The 23,026-nt window shown below is 37.4% G+C and overlaps 1 pseudogene across 1 annotated transcript in view; it reads right to left on the reverse strand.

The window, feature by feature from the left end:
* Positions 1 to 20,222: 20,222 nt before the first annotated feature.
* The window catches only part of LOC306644933 (large ribosomal subunit protein eL15-like), a 72,076-nt pseudogene continuing 69,272 nt past the window's right edge, over positions 20,223 to 23,026 (reverse strand). The window contains exon 2 of the transcript in view: positions 20,223 to 21,412. The product of the transcript in view is annotated as a large ribosomal subunit protein eL15-like (transcript). The remainder of the gene's footprint in view (positions 21,413 to 23,026) is intronic.

A 23,026-nucleotide genomic window follows, 5' to 3' on the forward strand; every position in this document is an offset into this window, starting at 1 on the left:
GTTTTTCCTTCTGGTATTACCATTTATATATATTAAACCTTTGGTAAGTATCCCACATTTCTCAGATATTCTATTACATATTTCTCTACCAATTTCAGAACCTTCTTTGACCTATCTTCAAGCACAATGATATTTTCTTGACTGTATAGTCTGCTGATGAGCCTACTAAACACTTATTTATTTCTGTTACCACATATTTTGTTTCCCCTAACATTTCATTCTGATTTTTTTTTCTAGCGTGTACATCTCTCCATTCATTTCTTAGCTATTCTTGTTATTGTCCACTTTTTTCTACTAGAGTTCTTAGAATGCTAAGCATAGCAATTTAAAATGCCCATTCTTAAAATTTCAAAATCTGTCATATATAAGCCTGGTTCTGATCTTTGCTTTTCCTCTTAAGCTACACTTTTTTTTTCTTGTCTTTTAGCATGCCTTATAATTTTTGTTGAAAGTTGTACATGATGTATCAGATTATAGGGACTGAGGTAAATAGGCGTTAGGCCCAAGACAGGCTGTGTTTAATGTTTGTTATGTTTTTCAAGGTCAGAATCTTGAAGTTTCATCTAGTGTCCTTGTTTTAGTCTTCCCTGCTGTCTTTGAGTACCTTGGAAACAACATAAGTATAGTCTGTGTCTTACATCTTTTTTTCAGTTGCAATACAGGTATCCTGGAGCCTTTTTGACTTGGTGGCAATTTACTAGGGAAGGGAAGCAGTCTATAGTCTTATATCTAAATCTCTGTGCTTTTGGTGGACCAGAATCCCTGAGTTGTGACCCTCAGATGAGTTTCTTCACCTTTTTTCTCTCTATTTATGTGAGACAGGAGAGTTTAAAAGGGCTGAAATTGGCTAATTGCACTTCTCTCAGGTCAGATAAGACTTTGGCAAAGTAGTTTATCTTGAAGGCTGGTCTTTGTTGCAGAAACAGAGGAAGAACAGAATGTTGCAGCTGTTTTCAGAATGCTTACTTTCCCATTCTCCAGCTAGAAGAAGGGGAATTTTTTCAATCTTTACCATAAAAACCAAAATGTACATACAATATAATTTTATTCATAAAACATTTTAATATGACTTAACTAAAGCAATATGAAACAAATTAGTGTTTGTTGCAGAGTTATGGAGGAGGACACAAAATTAAGAATCCATGAGTTATTTGTAAAAATGACTGTAAAAACTTTAAAATAATCTCATGTATGGCAAAAATTCTATGTCAAAATGCAAATGGTACACCAAGAATATTTGCAAATCATGTCATGAAGAAGTTTTATAATCTCCCAAATAAAGAATTTATAGACATTAGTAAGAAAAAAATCAATGAGTCAGAGAGAGAGAGAGAGAGATTTAAAGAAGAATAGAGAATGGTAGAGAATCAATGAGTCAGAGAGAGAGAGAGAGAGAGAGAGAGAGAGAGATTGAAAGAAAAGAAGAATAGAGAATGGTAGAGAACAACTAAATGACTCATACATATGCAGTGATGCTTAATTCATAAAAAGAAAGAGATAAAAAGTAGAGATACCATCTTTCCTTATAGCTTTAGCAAAAACCTAGACATTTGTTAACACAAGATGTTGGTGAAGCAGTGGAAGAAATATACGTTCATTACTGGTTGGAGTGTAAATTAGTGCAACTATGTTGAAGGCCAATTTGGCACTAAGTATCAAAATTATAAGATTAAAAATCACTCTGCCACACATGAATTCCACTTCTGAGTATGTGCATCCTATAAATTTACTGATCTATGTTTGAAGTGAGGCATAATAGACTTATTCACAGTAGTGTTATTTGTAATAGCAGAAGTATAGAAACACCTCAAAACTATTACTAAAGGACATATTAAATAAATCAGGCCACATATTTATGATGAAACGTTATGCTGCTATAATTATATGAAGAAGCTATCTGTAATATAATATAGAAGTATCACTAGTATATATTATCAGGAAAAAAGTATAACAGAAATATATAGATATGCATACATATACATACACACATGTGTATGCATGTGTGTACATGCATGTGTGTACATGTACATACGTACATGTATTTAGTATACAACTTTTACTAAGTATATAGTGAAGTGTATGTGTGTGTAATGCTGTAATTTTTATATTCAAGTATTTATTTTAAAGTTATCTAAAATATAAATACTAAGCTATTAATACCTTCATGAGGGAATAAAGTATTGGGAGGAAAGAGTATGTTTTATTGATGATATTTTATATTTTTAGTGTACAATTCAATGTGATTATATTACATATTCAAAAAATAAATTTTAAAAATTCCACAAAATAGAATTAAAATAAATTATAGTGTAACTTCTCCATGTTTCAATTTACTCTCAGTCTGAGGTATTAGCGTAAAAGCTGTTTTTCACATGCTGCTTTGTTAAACCTTAGTGCTTTTGGATTCATCAAGAAATATGAGCAATGTGGAGGTCTAGATTCATCACTAGTTTTTTTAAACAACAAAAACAAACCCTAGAAAACAAAACAAAAGAAATAGCATTGTGTATATTTATATTTGAAAAATGGCACTTCTGATCTAAATATTTGAAAATATCAGACTATGTAGACACATTAAAGAGAATTCTACTTTCTGCCTCTGACATAAGTTAGGAAACTGAAGAAGAATGGAGTATTTCCTAGATCAATAGAGTAACAGATTGATTGCCATGGAATACAGAAGTTATTTTATCTATGACAATCACGGCTATCAGAACCTAATGGTTTCTACACATTAAGGATGCTTTCAGCTTAAGTCACAGAAAGCCTCACTCAGGCTTCAATGATAAGGAAGTATGTTATTCCATCTAACAGGACATTCAGAGGTAGGATGGGCTTCCAGATTGTCTCAAGCAATAGTTTCATGGTGCCAGGCTTTCTTGTGCTTTCCCATTTTGCCTTCCTCATGTTCAGCTCCATGCTGGGGCTGGTGACCTCAGGTCTTGAGAGAGCTGCCACTGTGGTCAGGACAACATGCTTGCTCTTTGTGTTCAGCAGACAGGAGAGCATCACCCCTTGATCGCAGCAAAGCGAGCTTCTGGCTTTATATGGGATGGCAGCAGTAGTCCTCACAGGTAGATTCTGAGCCATGGATTGGGACATTGTTCTTCACACCTAGCCTGAGTCCATTTCTCCACACTGCCTCACAGATATACGAAATTACTAACATTTTTTATTGACACCTCTTCTGCTTAAATTGGTCACGTGGACACACAAAATCACAATTAACGGAGAAATGATAGTTGGTTGAGAACCCCTTTGGATATTTGTCATACGCAATAAGTTTTTACAAATTGTTAAAAGCAAATAAACATGAGAAAAAGTGTCAGAAAAATGGGTTAAAAAGGACTAATTTACAGAATATTAAATACTAATGAACAATACATATGTGAAGGTACGTTCATGTTCACTAGTAGTGAGTAAAATGTAAGTTAATGGAGACCTTCACTTTTATTTTATATCCATTAGATTTTCTAGAATTAAAAATTAGAAAAATAATTTTAGGTAGGGAAGTAGAGAAAAGTGAATTTCATAAACTTCTGGCCAGATGCCAAGTGCCCTGGACTTTTTTTGAAAAGCAATTCAACAGCACCTTCTAAAACAGGAGCTACAAATCTTATAGTCCATCCACTCACATAAAGGGAGGTTTCACCAGTTCACATAGGCTCTGGAACAAGGTGAGCCCTCTGGGTATAAGTGGTAGAACAACTTGTGGCAGGAACCTGGAGGAAACAAGATATTAAACGGAGGATATGTTCAATCCCACCACATGTCCTGTTGCAGTAAGTTGAGTTGTTGTCATGTTGATTCACTCTGCACATTTATCCAGCTCCTGTTCTGTGCCAGGTATCCAGCTCAGTTTCAGGAATAGAATAACAAAAAGTAACTGCTTCCTCTCTTCTCCCCACCAGCCCAGGCGTGAGAGGTAGGAGCAGTGACATCGCTGAAGTAGGTCAAGGTCAAGGTCCCTTCCAAGGCTGTTTGCCGACTTTGAGAGTTAAATTTCAGTTTGTTCTTCTGGGGATCATCTGTGTGTTCTCTCTTATTCTTCCCTTTCCCTGGATTTACACACTTAGATATGAATCCCAAATTCTGAGGACCCTGTCATCCTCTTCATTTCTCAGGTGGGCATCTTCTGCATCAGATGCCACTGGATTTCCCTGGTGGGTTCCCAGCCTGACTCTTTTGCAGTGTGGCACAAGGGAACTTCAGCTTTCCCACACTGAACTTGGTCTCTGATATTTAAAGTTGGTGGAATATTTTTAGAATGTGACTCCTCTATATGTGTTATTCTTCCTCTTCATCCGCTTATTATTTTCACCAACCTTGTTTTAATGCATTTTTAACTACACTACTAAAAAAAAACTTAGCAAAATTATTTTAAAAAATATTTAACTTCCCAGGGGGTTCTTCCTCTCAGTAAGTTATTTCTACAGTAACAAAATTTCTTTGAAAAATAGTTGTCTCTATTGCCAGTTCTTTAATTTCAAAAATATGTATCTGTACAGGAATATTTAACAGAATAGTGCTCATCTGTGACTGAGTGCATTTGAAGGATAGATTGTTGTTATTTTTTATAGATCCTGTGACAGGTGTCTTTATTCCTGAAGGAACTGGAGAGAGGTACATGGTCACAGGCTGTATTTTATGGACCCAGATAAAGAAATGAAGTTATAAACTCATCAGTGACTTAAAGTGAGCAGGGCTAGGGTGACTTTTCCAGATGTCTTTGGACTTTGCAGGTTGGTACTGTCTTTAGGGAATGACTTGAATTTGATTTAACATTTTCTAAATTGGTTCACCCACCTTTGAGTTTGGAGGATGTATTGCTTCATGCTCCCTCAGATTAATGTACTGCCAGCAGCTCAGAAGCTCCCATCTCAGGAAATTCATTAACACATTGGGAAATCCAGAGACCAGGTGTGACACCAAAAGGTTAATCTATCCTCATTCCTTCTTCATAGCAACTTTGGAGTGAATTATACTCCAGTCGTTTAAAGTGAACAAATGAAGGCAATATACCTTACCTCTGCTTAAAGTGTGATTCATGCCCGGCTCAATTTTAGTCGAGATGCATGGGAATTGTGTGTGTGTGTGTGTGTGTTTATGTATCTCATACACATCCCGTAGTTCTGAAATATCTTTAATACAGTGGTATTAAGATCTCTTTAACTGTTTTAAGTGTCAACTCTCTTTGCTTCAGTTCATGAATAAAAGGAAATCCCCAAGTATCCACTACACGGATGTAGACTTTCTGTGCCATTCCAAAATACACAAGGAAAAAAAAAAAAAAAAAACTTCAGGCCATGGAGAGGGACTGAGGGACTTTGTCTGGATACCTTAACTTGGGTGGATTTACTGCAGCATGCTCATTTTGGTCTGGAACTTCTAGATCATTCTTAGTTTCCTAAGACTGTTTTCACTCCCTTCTTGCTTTATTTTAGCATGTTTTCCTTCTTCTACCTAAGAAATAGTGGTAGATATGTTAACCAAGCACATTCCATTGTTTTTCCCTCCACTATGTAAACTCTGGTTCATTAGAACATAAAGTTCCTGGCTGACTTCAGTCCCCAGCTCAGACCTACTGCCAGCAATTCGGAATTTCTTTCTTTCTCTCTCTTATCTATTCCTTTCCTTGTCTCTGTTAAGCACATCCCCAACCCTTATAGCCTAAACTTACTTCAGAGGTTACCAGGTTTGCTTTGATATTACTGTTTTCCATTCAAATTTTGCCCATAAAATCACTTTACTTGTACAGGATAAAATATTATTTTCATTATTCTCTGACCCCAAATACAAACAGCAATAACACACTTGCGATGTATAGTGAGTCCTGTGTTAAATACATAATACATAATAAGAATGTATCATTTTAATGAAATATTTTATTTCCTCTTTTGTTATCTGGTGTAATTTGGTTTAATTTGGCTCTGCTAACCTTTTTGCCCACGTGTAACTCTTAAAACATGTTCTTATGAGCACTGCATATTAAAAAGAAAGGAAGAGAGAGAGAAAAAAAGACATTCAGCATCAGCTAAATATCAAGGTGAACATAAGGTCAGATTCAAGTTTGGGGAAAAGAAAAAGCAAAGCACATAGACTGTAACAGAAAATTCTCATTGAGGAAATATGCACGGCATTTTTGGTAAAATGTTCTCACCAAGATAGCATTACCAGTGATCTCAATTCTATACAAATTCTGTTACTGTTAGTATTAGGAGAATAAAGGAGCATTCAAATATCCAGTATCAGGACCCATTATTTTAGATCTGAGACTTTTGTCAAAGATGTTGGAGATGAATCTGAGACAAGACCTCCCAGCTAGACGATTTGGATGGGAGAACTGGTTCCTTCACTTTTCAGCCTAATCATTAAAGTGAAAAATGCCCCTGTGGCTGAGCAGCTCCATAGGCCTGCCTTGTTAATAGATTCTTAGCAAATTATATCAGCTCTTGAATACCATCCAGGTTCTTAATGATACTTCTGAAGGTGACAAGCTTCAATAGCTTGGAAAAGTTCTGGGGATTGTGATTTTACTCTGATAAGACATTCACTTGTTCACAGGCCTTTTAGCAGAAGTCTGATTTCTTTAAGATGCTGGGAACTGGCACTATAATAATGTGGTTGAGGAAACCTGGGAAGCAAGTCCTTGGCTAATACTGGGACCTGAAATCCTGACTCTTAATCTCTGTAAGCAATAATACACAACACAACAAAACAAAAAGGTCAGAATCACCTACAGGGGCTCCTTGAAAATAGTTGCTGAGGTTGTCTGCATCCTGAGGCACAGAACCTGTCAATATGTCACCTTGTGTGATGAAGGAGGGTCAAGGTTGCTAATCAGCTGAACTTAAAAATGGGGAGATCGACACCCTGAATCTTCTATATCCAGGACACAGTGTAGCCCCGAGGGTCTTAAAAGGTGGAAGAGGGAGGTAGAATTGGTCAGAATGATGAGCCCAGGAATACAGGTACTCTCAAAGCTAGAACAGGATTCTCCCCTAGAACCTCTAGAAAGGATCACAGCCCTGAGGACACCTTGATTTTAGCTGAGTGAGACAAATGTCAGACTTCTAAACTTCAGAACTGTAAAATAAGCCACAGTTGCTTTATGACTTAACAAAACAAAACAAAAATGCATTTGCTACACCCTACCTCTAGAATTTCTAACTTAGTTGGTCTCAGGTTAAGCCTGAGAATGTGTATTTATAACCTATTCCCTGATGAAGAAGATCCTATGTTGTTGATCTGGGACTGTACTTTGAGAACCTAGATTTAAAATAATAATAGCTTCAACTCATCTGAACACCTGAGAGTCAAGGATGTTTAAAGAACTGAGCATAGTAGTTGAAAACCTAATTGTAACATGAAAGAAGAGCTTGCAGCAACCTCTCTCTGATATTTCAGAATACTACTGAACTAATATCAGAGAAATTGTCCCCTCTTTCTGCTGCACTCTTTTTGCTCTCTGAGTTTCAGGTTCATTTCTCCTTCCAATATGGTGACCTCCTCTTTTGTTTAAATTGTTTTAAAATCACACAAATTTGAGTTTTAATCCTGGCGCGGTGTAACTGTTCACTGGTAATACAACCTCCAGCATTTTGGCAATTTATTAGAACCCTCTGAACATCAGTTTACTTATCAGAAGAACAACAATACTCATTTCTAATAGGATTGTGAAAACTAAAATGGCCCTTACGCCGTAAGAACTTGGAATAATACAGGTACATTGTGGTGCACAATATATATTCTTTATGCTTGGTTTTCATTGCCTGAGAATCTTTCTTCCCTCTTTTACTACTTTACATCCTGTCACTTTGCTTTCACACCTCTGTGTCTCTCTTTATCCCTTTTTCTTTTCGGGTTCACTGAGCTAGGTATGATACACCTGTAATCCAGCACACCTTATCAGATCTCAGCTCTTCCGTGAGGCCATGTGAAGTTCAGCAGGGGCAGACTTCTCCTCTCTTTTATGACTTTGTGCCTTCAGCTTGTCCAAGAGCACCTCACTAGGCTTCTCAGCATCTGCATAGTTGCTCATGAAGGTCTCCAGCCGTTTGCAATGGGAATTACAGAGCAGGGGGTCACGTTTAAGGTTCTTGGTAAATGTGCCTTTTCTTGGAATCCAAAGAGATCTGCTCAAAGTATCCCACCATTCATTAACTCTGATCTGAGGTTTATGCCTTTTTCTTTAAAGAGATTTCTCCACCTTCCTGGAGTCCTCACGTCTAACTCAGAGGAGATTAAGTACTTGGAAACATTTCTTTTACTCATTCAGTGCACAGATCTAGGTTATTTGGTCTGGATTTGGGAGAAAGATCACAGTGCCTATAAATTTTTATTACTCACAGAAGAGGAATAACAGGGGTAGAAAAAACTCTGATGAAGATTTTTGCATATGCTTATGGGGGGCAATGGTCTGTAATTTTATTTACTTTTAATGTCTTTACTTTGTTATCAGGGTTACATTGGTCCTTATAAAGTGTCTCTTCTCTGTTATCTAAAAGATCTTGTGTAAAATTAGAATTATTTCCTTAAATGTTGGTAAAATTTACTGGTAAAACCATCTAGCCCTGAAGTTGTATTTGCTGGAAGAATTTCTTTTTATTATGAATATTCATAATAAGCATATGACTATTTGATATTTCTTTTGAAATTGTTTTGGTGAATGATACCTTTCAAAGAAGTTAGCCACTTCATCTAAGTTATCAAGTTTATTGGTATAGAATTATTTATTTTATTCAGTTAGTATCCTTTAACTATCTTTAGGATCTATAGTGATTGCCTATTTTCATTAATCTTTCATCACTCATACTGAAAACTTGTGGCCTTTTAAAAAATTTTTTGTACCAGGGATTGAACTTGGGGTGATTAACCACTGAGCCACATCCCCAGTCTGTTTCATTTATTTATTTTTTTTTTATTTAGAGACAGGATCTCACTGAGTTGTTTAGGGCCTTGCTAAGTTTCTGAGGCTGGCTTTGAACTTTTGATCTTCCTTCCTCAGTCTCCTGAGACTGCTCTCTTTTATTGATTAAAATGTAAGGGTTTCATCAATTTCTTCAATATTTTAAAAGAACCAGCTTTGCCTTTATTTCCTGTATTGCTTGTTTTTCATTCCACCAATTTTTGTTCTTATATTTATTATGTTCTTTCTTCTAAATTATTTTTGTTTTAATTTGAATTTCTTTCTCCAGCTTTGTAGGATGTACATGTGCTTGCATTACGGCTATTTAAATTTTTTCTGTACTGTTTGTACTACTACTATCAATACATACTCTTATCAGATCTTACTTATTGTTAATATTACATCATTTTATATTTCAGGTCTCTCATTTTTCACTTCTACATCCAAATTCACACTTCACAGTCTGTAATGTATCATCCTAATAATAGTATAATTCTCTTTACTTGTTCCTTTATACCTTTATAACTTTATACCTTTATACTCATTGTTATACCTTTTATTTGTACATACATTTTAATTAGAACTTCAAATATTATTGCTTTCATTGTAAACAGCCTTTTTTTTTTTTTTTTTTTTTCGGTAGGGAATAGAACCCAGGACCTTACACGCACACATGCTGGGCAGCCCTACCACTGAGCCACAACCCAGCCCCCTCCCCCCACCTTTTTTGGAGAGATAGTCTTGCTAAGTTGCCCAGGTTGACCATGAACTTATGAGCTTCCTGCCTCAGCCTCTTGTGTAGGCATGTGCCACTAGGCCTGCCCGTAAACATTATTTTAAGAAAACGAATAAAAAGAATTACAACCCAGTCCCACAAAATAATAATAAATACATAAAAATAAAGAGAAGAAAAAACAACAACAACAACAACAAGAAACTTGATATTTACCTGCTCACTAAGCATTTCTTTTTTTTTTTTTTTTTATTGCAAACAAATGGGATACATGTTGTTTCTCTGTTTGTACATGGTGTAGAGGCATTCCATTTGTGTAATCATAAATTTACATAGAGTAATGTTGCTTGATTCATTCTGTTATTTTTTCCCCTTCCCCCACCCCTCCCACCCCTCTTTACCCTCTATACAGTAGTTCCTTCCTCCATACTTGCCCCGCTCCCTAACGCTAACTCTAACCCTAACACTAACCCTTCCCTCCCCCCCCATTATGTGTCATCCTCCACTTATTAGCGATATCATTCGTCCTATGGCTTTTTGAGATTGGCTTATCTCACTTAGCATGATATTTTCCAATTTCATCCATTTGCCTGCAAATGCCATAATTTTATCATTCTTTATGGCTGAGTAATATTCCATTGTATATATATATACCACAGTTTCTTTATCCACTCATCAATTAAAGGGCATCTAGGTTGGTTCCACAGTCTGGCTATTGTGAATTGAGCAGCTATGAACATTGATGTGGCTGTATCTCTGTAGTATGCTGATTTTAAGTCCTTTGGGTATAGGCCAAGGAGTGGGATAGCTGGGTCAAATGGAGGGTCCATTCCAAGTTTTCTAAGGAATCTCCACACTGCTTTCCAGAGTGGCTGCACTCATTTGCAGCCCCACCAGCAATGTATGAGTGTACCTTTCTCCCCACATCCTCGACAAAACCTGTTGTTGCTCGTATTCTTGATAATCGCCATTCTAATTGGGGTGAGATGGAATCTTAGGGTGGTTTTGATTTGCATTTCTCTTATTACTAGAGATGTTGAGCATTTTTCCATATGTTTATTGATTGCTTGTAGATCTTCTTCTGTGAAGTGTCTATTCATTTCCTTAGCCCATTTGTCGACTGGATTATTTGACTTCTTGGAGTAGAGTTTTTTGAGTTCTTTATAGATTCTGGAGATTAGTGCTCTATCTGAAGTATGATTGGCAAAGATATTCTCCCACTCTGTAGGCTCTTTCTTCGTATTGCTGATAGTTTCCTTTGCTGAGAGAAAGCTTTTTAGTTTGAATCTATCCCAGCGGTTGATTCTAGCTTTTATTTCTTGTGCTATGGGAGTCCTGTTAAGGAAGTCTGATCCTAGACCAACAAGGTGAAGATTTGGACCTACTTTTTCTTCTATAATCTGCAGGGTCTCTGGTCTGATCCCGAGGTCCTTAATCCATTTTGAGTTTAGTTTCGTGCATGGTGAGAGATATGGGTTTAGTTTCATTCTGTTGCATATGGATTTCCAATTCTCCCAGCACCATTTGTTGAAGAGGCTATCTTTTCTCCATTGCATATTTTTGGCACCTTTGTCTAGTATGAGAAAATTGTATTTATTTGGGTTTGTGTCCGTGTCCTCTATTCTGTACCATTGATCTACCTTTCTATTTTGGTACCAATACCATGCCGTTTTTGTTACTATTGCTTTGTAGTAGAGTTGAAGATCTGGTATTGCAATACCCCTGTTTCACTCTTCCTGCTAAGGATTGCTTTAGCTATTCTGGGTTTCTTATTCTTCCAGATGAATTTCATAATTGCTTGCTCTATTTCTGTAAGGTACGTCATTGAGATTTTAATTGGAATTGCATTGAATTTGTATAGCACTTTAGGTAGTATGGCCATTTTGACAATAGTAATTCTTCCTATCCAAGAACATGGAAGATCTTTCCATCTTCTAAGGTGTTCTTTAATTTCTTTCTTTAGTGTTGTATAGTTCTCATTGTAGAGCTCTTTCACCTCTTCTGTGAGATTGATTCCCAGTATTTTATTTTTTTCGAGGCTATTGTGAATGGGGTAGTTTTCCTAATTTCTCTTTCTGAAGATTCATCACTTATGTATAAAAATGCGTTGGATTTATGGGCATTGATCTTGTAACCTACTACTTTACTGAATTCACTTATGAGTTCTAAGAGTTTTCTGGTGGAATTTCCAGGTTCCTCTAAATATATAATCATGTCATCAGCGAACAGGGATAGTTTGAGTTCTTCTTTTCCAATTTGTATCCCTTTAATTTCTTTGGTTTGTCTAATTGCTCTGGCCAGAGTCTCAAGAACGATGTTGAATAGAAGTGGTGAAAGAGGGCATCCCTGCCTTGTTCCAGTTTTTAGGGGGAATGCTTTCAGTTTTTCACCATTTAGAATGATATTAGCCAGGGGCTTAGCATAAATGGCCTTCACAATGTTAAGGAATGTTCCCACTATCCCTATTTTTTCTAGTGTTTTGAGCATGAAGGGGTGCTGTATTTTATCAAATGCTTTTTCTGCATCTATTGAAATAATCATGTGATTCTTGACTTTAAGTCTATTAATATGGTGAATTACATTTATTGATTTCCTGATGTTGAACCAACCTTGCATCCCTGGGATGAAACCCACTTGGTCATGGTACACTATCTTTTTAATATGTTTTTGTATGCGATTTGCTAAAATTTTGTTGAGAATTTTTGCATCGATGTTCATTAAGGATATTGGTCTGAAATTTTCTTTCCTTGATTTGTCTCTGTCTGGTTTAGGTATCAGTGTGATATTGGCTTCATAGAATGAGTTTGGGAGGGTTCCCTCCTCTTCTATTTTATGGAATACTTTGAGAAGTATTGGAATGAGCTCTTCTTTAAAGGTTTTGTAGAACTCAGCTGAGAACCCATCTGGTCCTGGACTTTTCTTTGTTGGTAGGCTTTTGATGACTTCTTCTATTTCAGTACTTGAAATTGGTCTATTTAAATTGTTTATGTCCTCCTCGTTCACTTTAGGCAATTCATATGTCTCTAGAAATCTGTTGATGTCTTCGAAATTTTCTATTTTGTTGGAGTATAGATTTTCAAAATAGCTTCTAATTATGTTTTGTATTTCAATCCTGTCTGTTGTGATATTTCCTTGTTCATTCTGAATTTTAGGGATTTGGGTTTTCTCTCGTCTTCTCTTTGTTAGTGTGACTAAAGGTTTATCAATTTTGTTTATTTTTTCAAAGAACCAACTATTTATTTTGTCAATTTTTTTGTATTGTTTCTTTTGTTTCAATTTCATTGATTTCAGCTGTGAGTTTAACTATTTCCTGTCTTCTACTACTTTTGGTGCTGTTCTGTTCTTCTTTTTCTAGGGCTTTGAGCTGTAGTGTTAGGTCGTTTATTTGTTGAGTTTTACTTCTTTTATTAAATGCGCTCCATGAAATAAATTTTCCTCTAAGTACTGCTTTCATAGTGTCCCAGAGATTTTGATATGATGTTTCTTTGTTCTCATTTACCTCTAAGAATTTTTTAATTTCCTTCCTAATATCTTCTGTTATCCATTCATCATATAATAGCATATTGTTTAATCTCCAGATGTTGGAATAGTTTCTGTGTTTTACTCTTTCATTTATTTCTAACTTCAATCCATTATGATCTGATAGAATACATGGTAGTGTCTCTATCTTCTTGTATTTGCTAACATTAGCTTTGTGGCATAATATATGGTCTATTTTAGAGAAGGATCCATGTGCTGCTGAGAAGAAAGTGTATTCGCTCTTGGTTGGATGGTATATTCTATAAATGTCCGTTAAGTCTAAATTATTGATTGTGTTATTGAGATCTATGGTTTCTTTGTTCAATTTTTGTCTGGAAGATCTGTCCAGTGGTGAGAGAGGCATGTTAAAATCACCTAGTATTATTGTGTTATGGTCTATTTGGTTTCTGAAATTGAGAAGGATTTGTTTGACATACATGGATGAGCCACTGTTTGGGACATAGATGTTTATGATTGTTATATCTTGCTGATTTATGCTTCCCTTAAGCAGTATGAAATGACCTTCTTTATCCCTTCTGACTAACTTTGGCTTGAAGTCCACATTATCGGAAATGAGGATGGATACTCCAGCTTTTTTGCTGAGTCCATGTGCATGGTATGTTTTTCCCCATCCTTTCACCTTTAGTCTATGGGTATCTTTTTCTATGAGGTGAGTCTCTTGCAGGCAACATATTGTTGGATCTTTCTTTTTAATCCAATCTGCCAGTCTATGTCTTTTGATTGATGAATTCAGGCCATTAACATTCAGGGTTATTATAGAGATATGATTTGGTTTCCCGGTCATTTGGTTCATTTTTAAAATTTTATTTATTTATTTATTTGACACGACTTGTTTCCTCCTTTATTTGACAATTCCTTTAGGATAATTCCTCCCTTTGCTGATTTGCTTCTTTGTTTTTCATCTCTTCCTCAGCGAATATTTTGCTGAGAACGTTCTGTAATGCTGGCTTTCTTTTTGTAAATTCTTTTAGCTTTTGTTTATCATGGAAGGATTTTATTTCATTGTCAAATTTGAAGGTAAGTTTTGCTGGGTATAAGATTCTTGGTTGGAATCCATTTTCTTTCAAGGCTTGAAAAATGTTGTTCCAGGCCTTTCTAGCTTTTAGGGTCTGGATTGAAAAATCTGCTGATATCCGTATTGGTTTCCCCCTGAATGTAATTTGATTCCTCTCTCTTGCGGCCTTTAAAATTCTGTCTTTATTTTGTATGTTAGGTATTTTCATTATAATGTGCCTTGGTGTGGGTCTGTTGTAATTTTGTGTATTTGGCGTCCTATAAGCCTCTTGAACTTGATTTTCCATTTCATTCTTCAGATTTGGGAAATTTTCTGATAATAATTCATTGAATAAATTGTTCATTCCTTTGGCTTGTTTCTCCAGGCCTTCCTCAATCCCAATAATTCTTAAATTTGGCCTTTTCATGATATCCCATAGTTCTTGTAGATTCTGTTCATGATTTCTTACCATCTTCTCTGTTTGTTCAACTTTGTTTTCAAGGTTAAATATTTTGTCTTCAATGTCTGATGTTCTGTCTTCCAGGTGTTCTATCCTATTGGATATGCTTTCTATGGAGTTCTTAATTTGGTTTATTGTTTCCTTCATGTCAAGGATTTCTGTTTTTTTTTTTCCAATATCTCTAACTCTTTATTGAAATGATCTTTTGCTTCCTGTATTTGCTCTTTTAACTGTCGATTGGTGCGATCATTCAATGCTTGCATTTGCTCTTTCATCTCATCTTTTGCTTCTCTGATCATTTTAATTATGTACATTCTGAACTCCTTTTCTGTCATTTCTTCTGCCATGCTGTCATTGGGTTTTATTGATGTAACATCTAGATTTGTTTGCAGCATTTTCTTTCCTTGTTTTCTCATATTGTTCAGGTTTCAGTGGACTGCTGTGATATTGCAGATTTCCTCTATTGACTAACAATGTCCCTGAAGATTTCTATATATATCCCCCCTTAGCCTTCAGTAGGCTGAAGTCTTAGAGGAAGTTGATAATGCGGTGAAACACAAGGAAGCTGCCTCTCTAGGAGTGGTGGCCTTCAGGTGGGGTATAATCCCTGCTAGTGGGCAGAGGTGCCTCTACTTGTTAACCAATGGTCATCTAAAGGGGACCTAGGCTGCGGACTGAGGCAAGGCCTATTTGAGCCTGAGTCTCTGGTTTTACCGTCCTTGTGGGGAAACCTCACCCAGCAGGGAAGACTCACCCGGTGGGGAGGTCTCGCTGGTCAGTTCCTTCCTAGAGGTTCCCCTCAATTTACAGCTACCGCCTGGGCTGGGCTGCCTTCCTCTGCAAAGTTCCCAGGGGCCCGGCCCTACCTCCTGGGCCTGGGAGCCTCACCCTTTGCAGATGACTCTCCTTAGGCTGCCCTTCCTCAGAGAATCTGCCCGCAGGCCTGGAACCTTCACTCCGCCCTAAGCCTGTCTCTGTGTGGCTCTTCCACCAAGAAACCTCCTAGATCCTGGGACCCTGCTCTGCACCTAATCGCCTGGCTATGCGGCCCCTCCTCTGAGCAGCCACCTGGGGCCCCGTACAATCGCTCTGAGTCCCAGAGACCCGCCACACACCTCTTCCTCCAGACAGCCGCCCAGTATTCCGGTGCGGTCACTAGGAGTCCAAGAAACTCACTGCGTGCTTCCACCTCCCACCAACCACCCGTAGCCCTGGGCAATCAATCACTCCGAGTCGAAGTGACCCTCCCTGTTCCTCCTCCTTCTCCAGATAACCCCCCGGGTGTTCAGGAGCGGTCGCCTGAGTGGCTCTGAATCCACATGACCCGCAGCACGGGTCCTCTGAGCAACCGCCTGGAGCTCTGGTGCGGCCACTCAAGACCAAACGACCCACCACGCTTCTCCTCCAGGCAGCCCCCCTGTGTTCAGGAGCTGTCACTTTAAGTCCAAACAACTCACCACTCGCCTTCTCCTCTGAGCAGCCACCTGGAGCGCCAATGCAGTCACTGCGAGTCCAAACGACCCGCCGCGCTCCTCCTCCTCCTCCTCCTACTCCTCCAGGCAGGCCCCGGGGTTCAGAAGTGGTCTGAGTCCAAACAGCTCGCCACGCTGCCGCTCCTCTGGCAACCGCCTGTAGCTCTGGTGTAGTCACCCGAATCCAAGCGGCCACGCTCCTCCTTCTCTTCGTCCTCAGGGCAGGCCCCGGGGTTCAGAAGCGTCGTTCTGAGTCCAAACAGCTCGCCGCGGAGCTTCTCCTCTGGCAACCGCCTGTAGCTCTGGTGCAGTCACTCCGAACCCAAGCGGCCACGTTCCTCCTCCTCCTCCTCAGGGCAGGCCCCGGTGTTCTGAGTCCACATAGCTCTCCTCGCCACTCCTCCCCTGGGCAGCCACCGGAGCCCCAGTGGTTGCCCGAGTCCCAGCTCTGTGCCGAGCGGCCTCCATTACGGCGCTCCCAGTTGTCCGAGTTCACTGCTCCAGCGGGGGGAGGGGCGTCTCGCCGGCAGCTCTACTTCACAAAGTTTCCTGTGTTCCGGGACCACCGTCCCATCCGGGACGCCTTCCCAACGGGTGAGAGTCACCCGGCTGCTTTGAGTTGGTCCCAAGTGTCTCAATATGTCCTCTTTTGAATCCTGAGTCCTGGAGCAACATGAAATGCAGCCACCCTCTAGGCCGCCATCTTGAAAACCCCCTCACTAAGCATTTCTTGCATTCTTCACTACTTTTAGGTTCAAGTTTTCTCCGGCATTTATTCCCTTCAGCTGGAATAATACCATTTGGCTTTTTTTTTTTTTTTTATGTGGTGCCTGTGTGCTGGTAATAAGTGAAGGATATTTATCTATGTAATATGTAATATTCTGGATTGTCCCTTTTTTTTCCTCTCAGAATTTTAAGGAAACTGCTTCATTTTCCTCTAACCACTATGTATTCTGATAGGAAGTCAAACACTGATATTGTTCTCTTTAAAGTTCCTCTTTTAATCTTTGTATTCTTTCATGACTTTTCTCTGTCCTAAAAACCCCGAAAAACAAAACAAAAAATCAACTGTTCACAATTTGACTTTCATGGGGCTGGGAATGCCATTCTTCATCTTTATTCTGCCTGAGATTGGATGAGTTGCCTACATCTATAAGTCAATGTTTTCCACCAAATATAAGAACTGTACATTCATTATTTCTCCAGAAATAATTTTTACTCCATTCTTTCTCTATTCTTCTGGAACTCCAGTTGCAGGCTATATGATAGTATTGCAGTCTCTTAAGCACTAAAACATTTTTTCTATCATTTTTTATCCTTCTTTTCTTGAGTTTAGATAATTTATCGACAATCACACACATAATTATAAAACAGAACAAAGACAACCATAAAACTCCTCACATTTGAAAATTAAGACTGTGAGGCATATAACAGACATTAGTTCCTAGTAAAAAATTTCTTTGGTTAAATATTACCTGGTTTTCCTAGTGGAAGGGTAGGGGATATTTCTTTCTTTCTTTTTTTTTTTTTTTTTTCATGCCCCAGTTCTGCTTCCTGACACTGAATGACTCCTCAGTCTCCCATTTTCCATGGTTCTTGTCTCTGCCATTTGGGATTGTCTATATTTTTAATTACCACTTCTGAAGAGGGAAATGAGCAAAAAAAATTTTTTTTTCCTAGCTATCTTTCTGCTTATAGGAAATTAAGAGCCTACAGGCCTTTTCTACATTGTAAGTAGCAAAAAGTCAATCTTACTATTTCTAAATGGTCAGCAGCCTAAGTCTCTTCTGCACAAAGATGTCTGAAAAATGCATTTTCATATATTTGAATCATTTCACTGCAGGTGCCAAAACCACATTCACAGTTCTTTTTTTCTTTATCAAGACTGAGGGTATGCCAGGTTGCTTTGAAACAATGGAATTATGCTTCTAGAAGCCATTTTATCTTGCTGAGGCAATTTATTAAGCATCACTTGAAATCTTTTAAAGATCTTAAGAAAGGTTCTTATGGCCTCTAACCTGATAGAGTCTCTTTCTTGGGCCTTGTCCTACTGATAGCACCTAGCACTCTTTGATATTCGGGCCCAGGTTTTAAAGACAAATAGTTCTGAAAATCCATTAGACCTAAATGCATCATTTATTTGCAAGGTACTATGTTTATAATGATGAGTTAACCAAAATCTTAAATTTTGTTTGTATTTTAGAAGGGAAAAGTTCAGAGTCAATGTATTTGGAGGCTTACATAGGCAAAACTATTGCCATCAAATGTCAAGAATGATTTATTCTCCTGATTATTTTGCATAGCCAACCCTTATCTGCTTCCTGTATTGTACAACAATGAAGCTTATTGCCACATTGGCTGTGGGTGACATTCAATGAATACTTATTGAGTTGAATTCATAAACATATTGACAGAAGGAGTCCTCCATCTCTGTAGCCTCCCATTCCCAATCTGTACCTACTGTTCTTACCTGCCCATAGGAAATAAGAGAACAAAACAAATGTTGCTGTTGGATGGTCATTTCCTCTAAGAAGATTTGGCAATTGCCAATGTTATAATAAAAATAAACATGTTTTATTGCCAATAAGTCAGTGCATGTACATTCAATAATTGAATGTACAATTGTATTTGTATGCATTTATAAATGTACACATATGCATGTATGTATGCATTTATATATTTGTATATATGATTTATATATATATATATGGCAATCCTGTTAGATTTTCCTAACTATAACATTTTCTCATGAGTTGTAATATTCTATCCAAATGGAATCCATTAAATAATTTGGAAATGAATTTTAGGGAAATGAATTTTGTTACATGCTCATGTTCTGCCCATTCATAATAAGAATATTCTATTCTTCATAAACATATTAACAAGAATATGTGGTGGTGATTTTGTGTAGATTAGTAAAGTTAAAACAGAATGTGTATTAAGAAAGTAAAAAACAGAAATGACTTGTTAATCTCTCAGTCAAGTTGAAGAGTAAAACTCTCCAGATGGGTGAGGATTTTATTTTGACTGCACCAAATTTCCTGTACTAGCAAAAGTGTGGGATTTATTTCTTCCAAGTCAATGAAATTTGTTCCTAGGAATTATGTATAGATTTCATGAGAGAATTAATGTATTCTGGGGAAAATCTAGTCAGGTTCACTTCAGATAAGTTGATCCAGTCCACTGGCTTTGGCTCTTTTTTTTTTTTTTTCTCCCACTTGTTTAATAGTTATTTATTCCTTTATTTGAACAACTTCTACACACAATCATAATGTATGATTTTTTTTTTTCTTTCGTTGGGTAGAAATTAATTTAATTCTCAAGTTTTTATGAGCCTGCTTCAGATTATTTCTTGGAAATCAATGAATTGACTCTTGAAATTGCTGGAGAAAAAAAATCAGTTAAGGGAGGTTATCAATTAAGACTTTAAAATTGAAACACCTGTTTAAGTCAGCAAACCCGGAATTTGAAGAGTAAGGGCAATTCCTCCTCCATATTCAATTTCTCCCTGGAAAACAGCAGCCTAGTCTATGGGATAATATTAATAGGAATGAAACAATGAAACATGGTAATATACTTAACTGATGACCCAACTCTGTGGAATAATAAGATTTGGGGGGTTGTTTGACCAAGGAGAGAAAAATAGCCACACGACATAACTCACTTTTAGTAGTCTTATAGGAGTTGCCCAAGATGACTTGAAAGAGCAAGTACTTTGAATAGACAATCATACATTTGCCCATGTGGCTTGAGGATTCATAGTGTTTGCAAACTAGCATTAAGTACTTTGAAATATGATCAGGACTCAGGACTTTTTCTAACCTTGCAAATACTTAGCAAAAAGACACCAGCTCAGGGCTGCGCACTCTAGCATGTTACTAACTTACAAACATTAAGGTAAACAATGAATACTAACCCCATGTTTCAAAAATATGTTGGCATACATGTTACAGAATACTGTTGCAACAAGTTCAAAATGCTTTATTCCCTGGAGCCACATGATTAAACCAGCATTCACTCTTAATGTGAACTTATAGGATACTGTGGAAACTTTGTATTTTAGTTTGTAAAAGAAACCTCTTGTAACAAGTTTCTTATTCTGAAAATGGGTAGCATTTGGGGATTTTTTTTTCCCCTTTCAGAAGCAGCAATTATACAAATCAAACACTGGCTTAAATTTTAAAAATGTGGGCTTGAAAGCTGAATGCATATGACCATGATATTGGGTTAGGATCTCCTCCCCACATCTTAAGCAAAATCCAATCTTTAAAAGTTTATACTGCCACACTCCAAAAAAACCCCAACCACTTTTAAGTAAGCTACCAGAGCATTACATTATCCCAATGAAGTTGTAGGTTTTGACACATGCACCAAAACAAATCTACAGGGCTAGTTCCAGCACTCCTCTTTTAAATAATTTATTTGATACCTATTATACCACATAGCATATTTTAAACACTGACATATAACTCCCTAATAAGATAAAGCAAGACAGAAAGTTTATCTTATTAGAAACAAGATACACCATCACTTATTGTCTTTAAACGTTATTGCACTTTAACTTCCATAATTTGACAAAGCATTCATGAAATAATCTGCAGACTAATTTTAACAGACAAATAACACCGTTAAGCAGACATGACTGTCCTAAATTGTTTATTAGGTATGAATTTTACAAACATCATACTTATATTAGCGGTAACGGTGGAGCTGGAGGGTATTGCGCCTTCTCTAAGCTGCACGTTGAGAACCATCAATAGTGTGGTGGAACTTGTGGCCCTTTCCAAGGCCACGACTCTTCAACGGCCTGCAGATGTTAGGCCGCGCATCTCCCTGTGCTTGTGGACTGGTTTAGTGATCCATTGGGTGTCAGGATTTCTTCTGATAGTTTTATGGAAAGGATCAATGAGGATAACCTCAAAAAATTTTTATGTGGAAACTTCGCCAACCCAGTAAGAATTCAGGACTCTCAGAACCCCACAGTGGTGTTCAGCTCACTCCTCAGCAACGGACTAAAGGCTTCCATCAAACTTTAGCTGGTTAACACCATGATGGACAGGCTTGCCATACGTCGCACCCTTAGGCACTGGGCGTTTGCGGCCACCACGGCGCACATGAATCCTGTATGTGACATAACCTTGCTTGGCCTTGTACATGAGTCTGCGTGCTTTGTCCCGCCAGGTGGAGCCGGGAGCCCTGTGGAGCGCGGAGAGCTGGCGGTACTACCAGCATCGGACTCTCACAAGAAAGCGCATCACATCCGACTGCTTCTTCCTCCATAGCTCCTGGATACACTTGTATGCACCTATCTTGGCTCACCTGATGGCTGCCGCCAGACGGAAAGGCTGGGTTTGGCTCTTTATCAAAGCATTGAAGATATTTGTTATCTATAAGACAAATCAAGAGAAAATATTTGGTGTGCAAATATTTAAAAGGCATGCTTTCATATAGGCAAACGAGTTCTGTTTAGTCCTGTTTCACTTAAAAAGTTAATGTTTCTGGAAATCAATTATCAACTTCGTGGTATAAATATTTAGACTCTATCTATATTTATATCTATCTATCTATCTATCTATCTATCTATCTATCTATCTATCTATCAATCAATCATGTATCTATTCCCCTCCATCAACTACACTGTGGACATGGTCCATCAAAGTGCAATTTACAAAGAACCAATTACCAAGTACAATTTGCTAGTTAAACACAAGAGAATTTTATTTTATTAGTGAACCTCCTGATTTAGTGCAACTCTATAAGCTAATGAGTTTTTAAAATCTCATGAGATTCTATGAACTCAGACAAAAATGGATACTGCAATATTATGGCTTAATGAATTATTTTCATGTATTGTTGGACTGCATTTAGCAGTAATGAGTGATCTGAACAGATTTGTGTTACTGTCTTAAAGGAAAGTAAATACAGTTGTCATCTTTTTTATTGCTACCGAGTTTTCAATATATACTTCTCTTTCTTTCTTCCTCTATTTCTCTTTCTCTCCCTCTCTTTCTGTTTGTCTCTTCATGTGCATTTGTGCATACATATATGCACACACATCACCTAGTGACTTGATAAAATCTAGAAATCTGAATCTAATTTTAACCTGTGGAGAGTTTCCATTTTCATTGTCATGGAAATTTGAAAATCATTTAGCATCTTAAATTGCCTATTAAACTGTAGTGGGTTCTTTATAAAAATTATAGCAAAATGTGCTTATGATGAAGCCTAATAAACTTGACTTCTTTAAGTATTACTAAAGTGTTTCTGGTTTCTAGTCACTTGTCCCTAGATTAGTATGTATAGTGTTTTAGAAGTGGATTTGGAAAAATTTAGTTTTTAATTGGCTGCAGTTCAACTTCTGTGAATAATGAGCAATTATCTAATAATTTAACAAATCAGAGATCAAACTATAAACTCTTCCCTAATGACTTAGTCAAAATATTGCCTCAACTTCTTTCCACGTAAATAGTTCAAGGAACCTTTGAGGAACTACATGGTGTCTCTAATTTACATACTAAGTTGGTAAATAGCCGTTTATCTCTAGAGAAGGGCCTGGCATGTGATACAAGAATCTGATATGTTCACAGATCATTCTTTCCCCTTTTTATCTCTAAAATATATTTTGACCTTATTAAGCTATGCAATGAGAAATGAACTAACTGGATTTGTTAAAAAACTGGTGCTTGTTATAATGCAAAACACTGAAATATGCACTGTTTCAATAATTTGAGATAATTTTAGAGCAGTCCTTACTGGTCTTTCATCACATAAGCTATACCTAAGCTTTTATTTTAAAATGGATTGATTTGATCTGATGGCTGCGTGCATATTTTTCCTGATCTTTCCCATTCTGTGCCAAACTTCCCTTCAAAACTGTGTGAAAACAGTTTCTCAACAGTTTCTACATATAATTCCAGCA

Source organism: Sciurus vulgaris (genome assembly GCF_902686455.1).
Source record: "Sciurus vulgaris genome assembly, chromosome: 15".
Classification (NCBI taxonomy): Eukaryota; Metazoa; Chordata; class Mammalia; order Rodentia; family Sciuridae; genus Sciurus; species Sciurus vulgaris.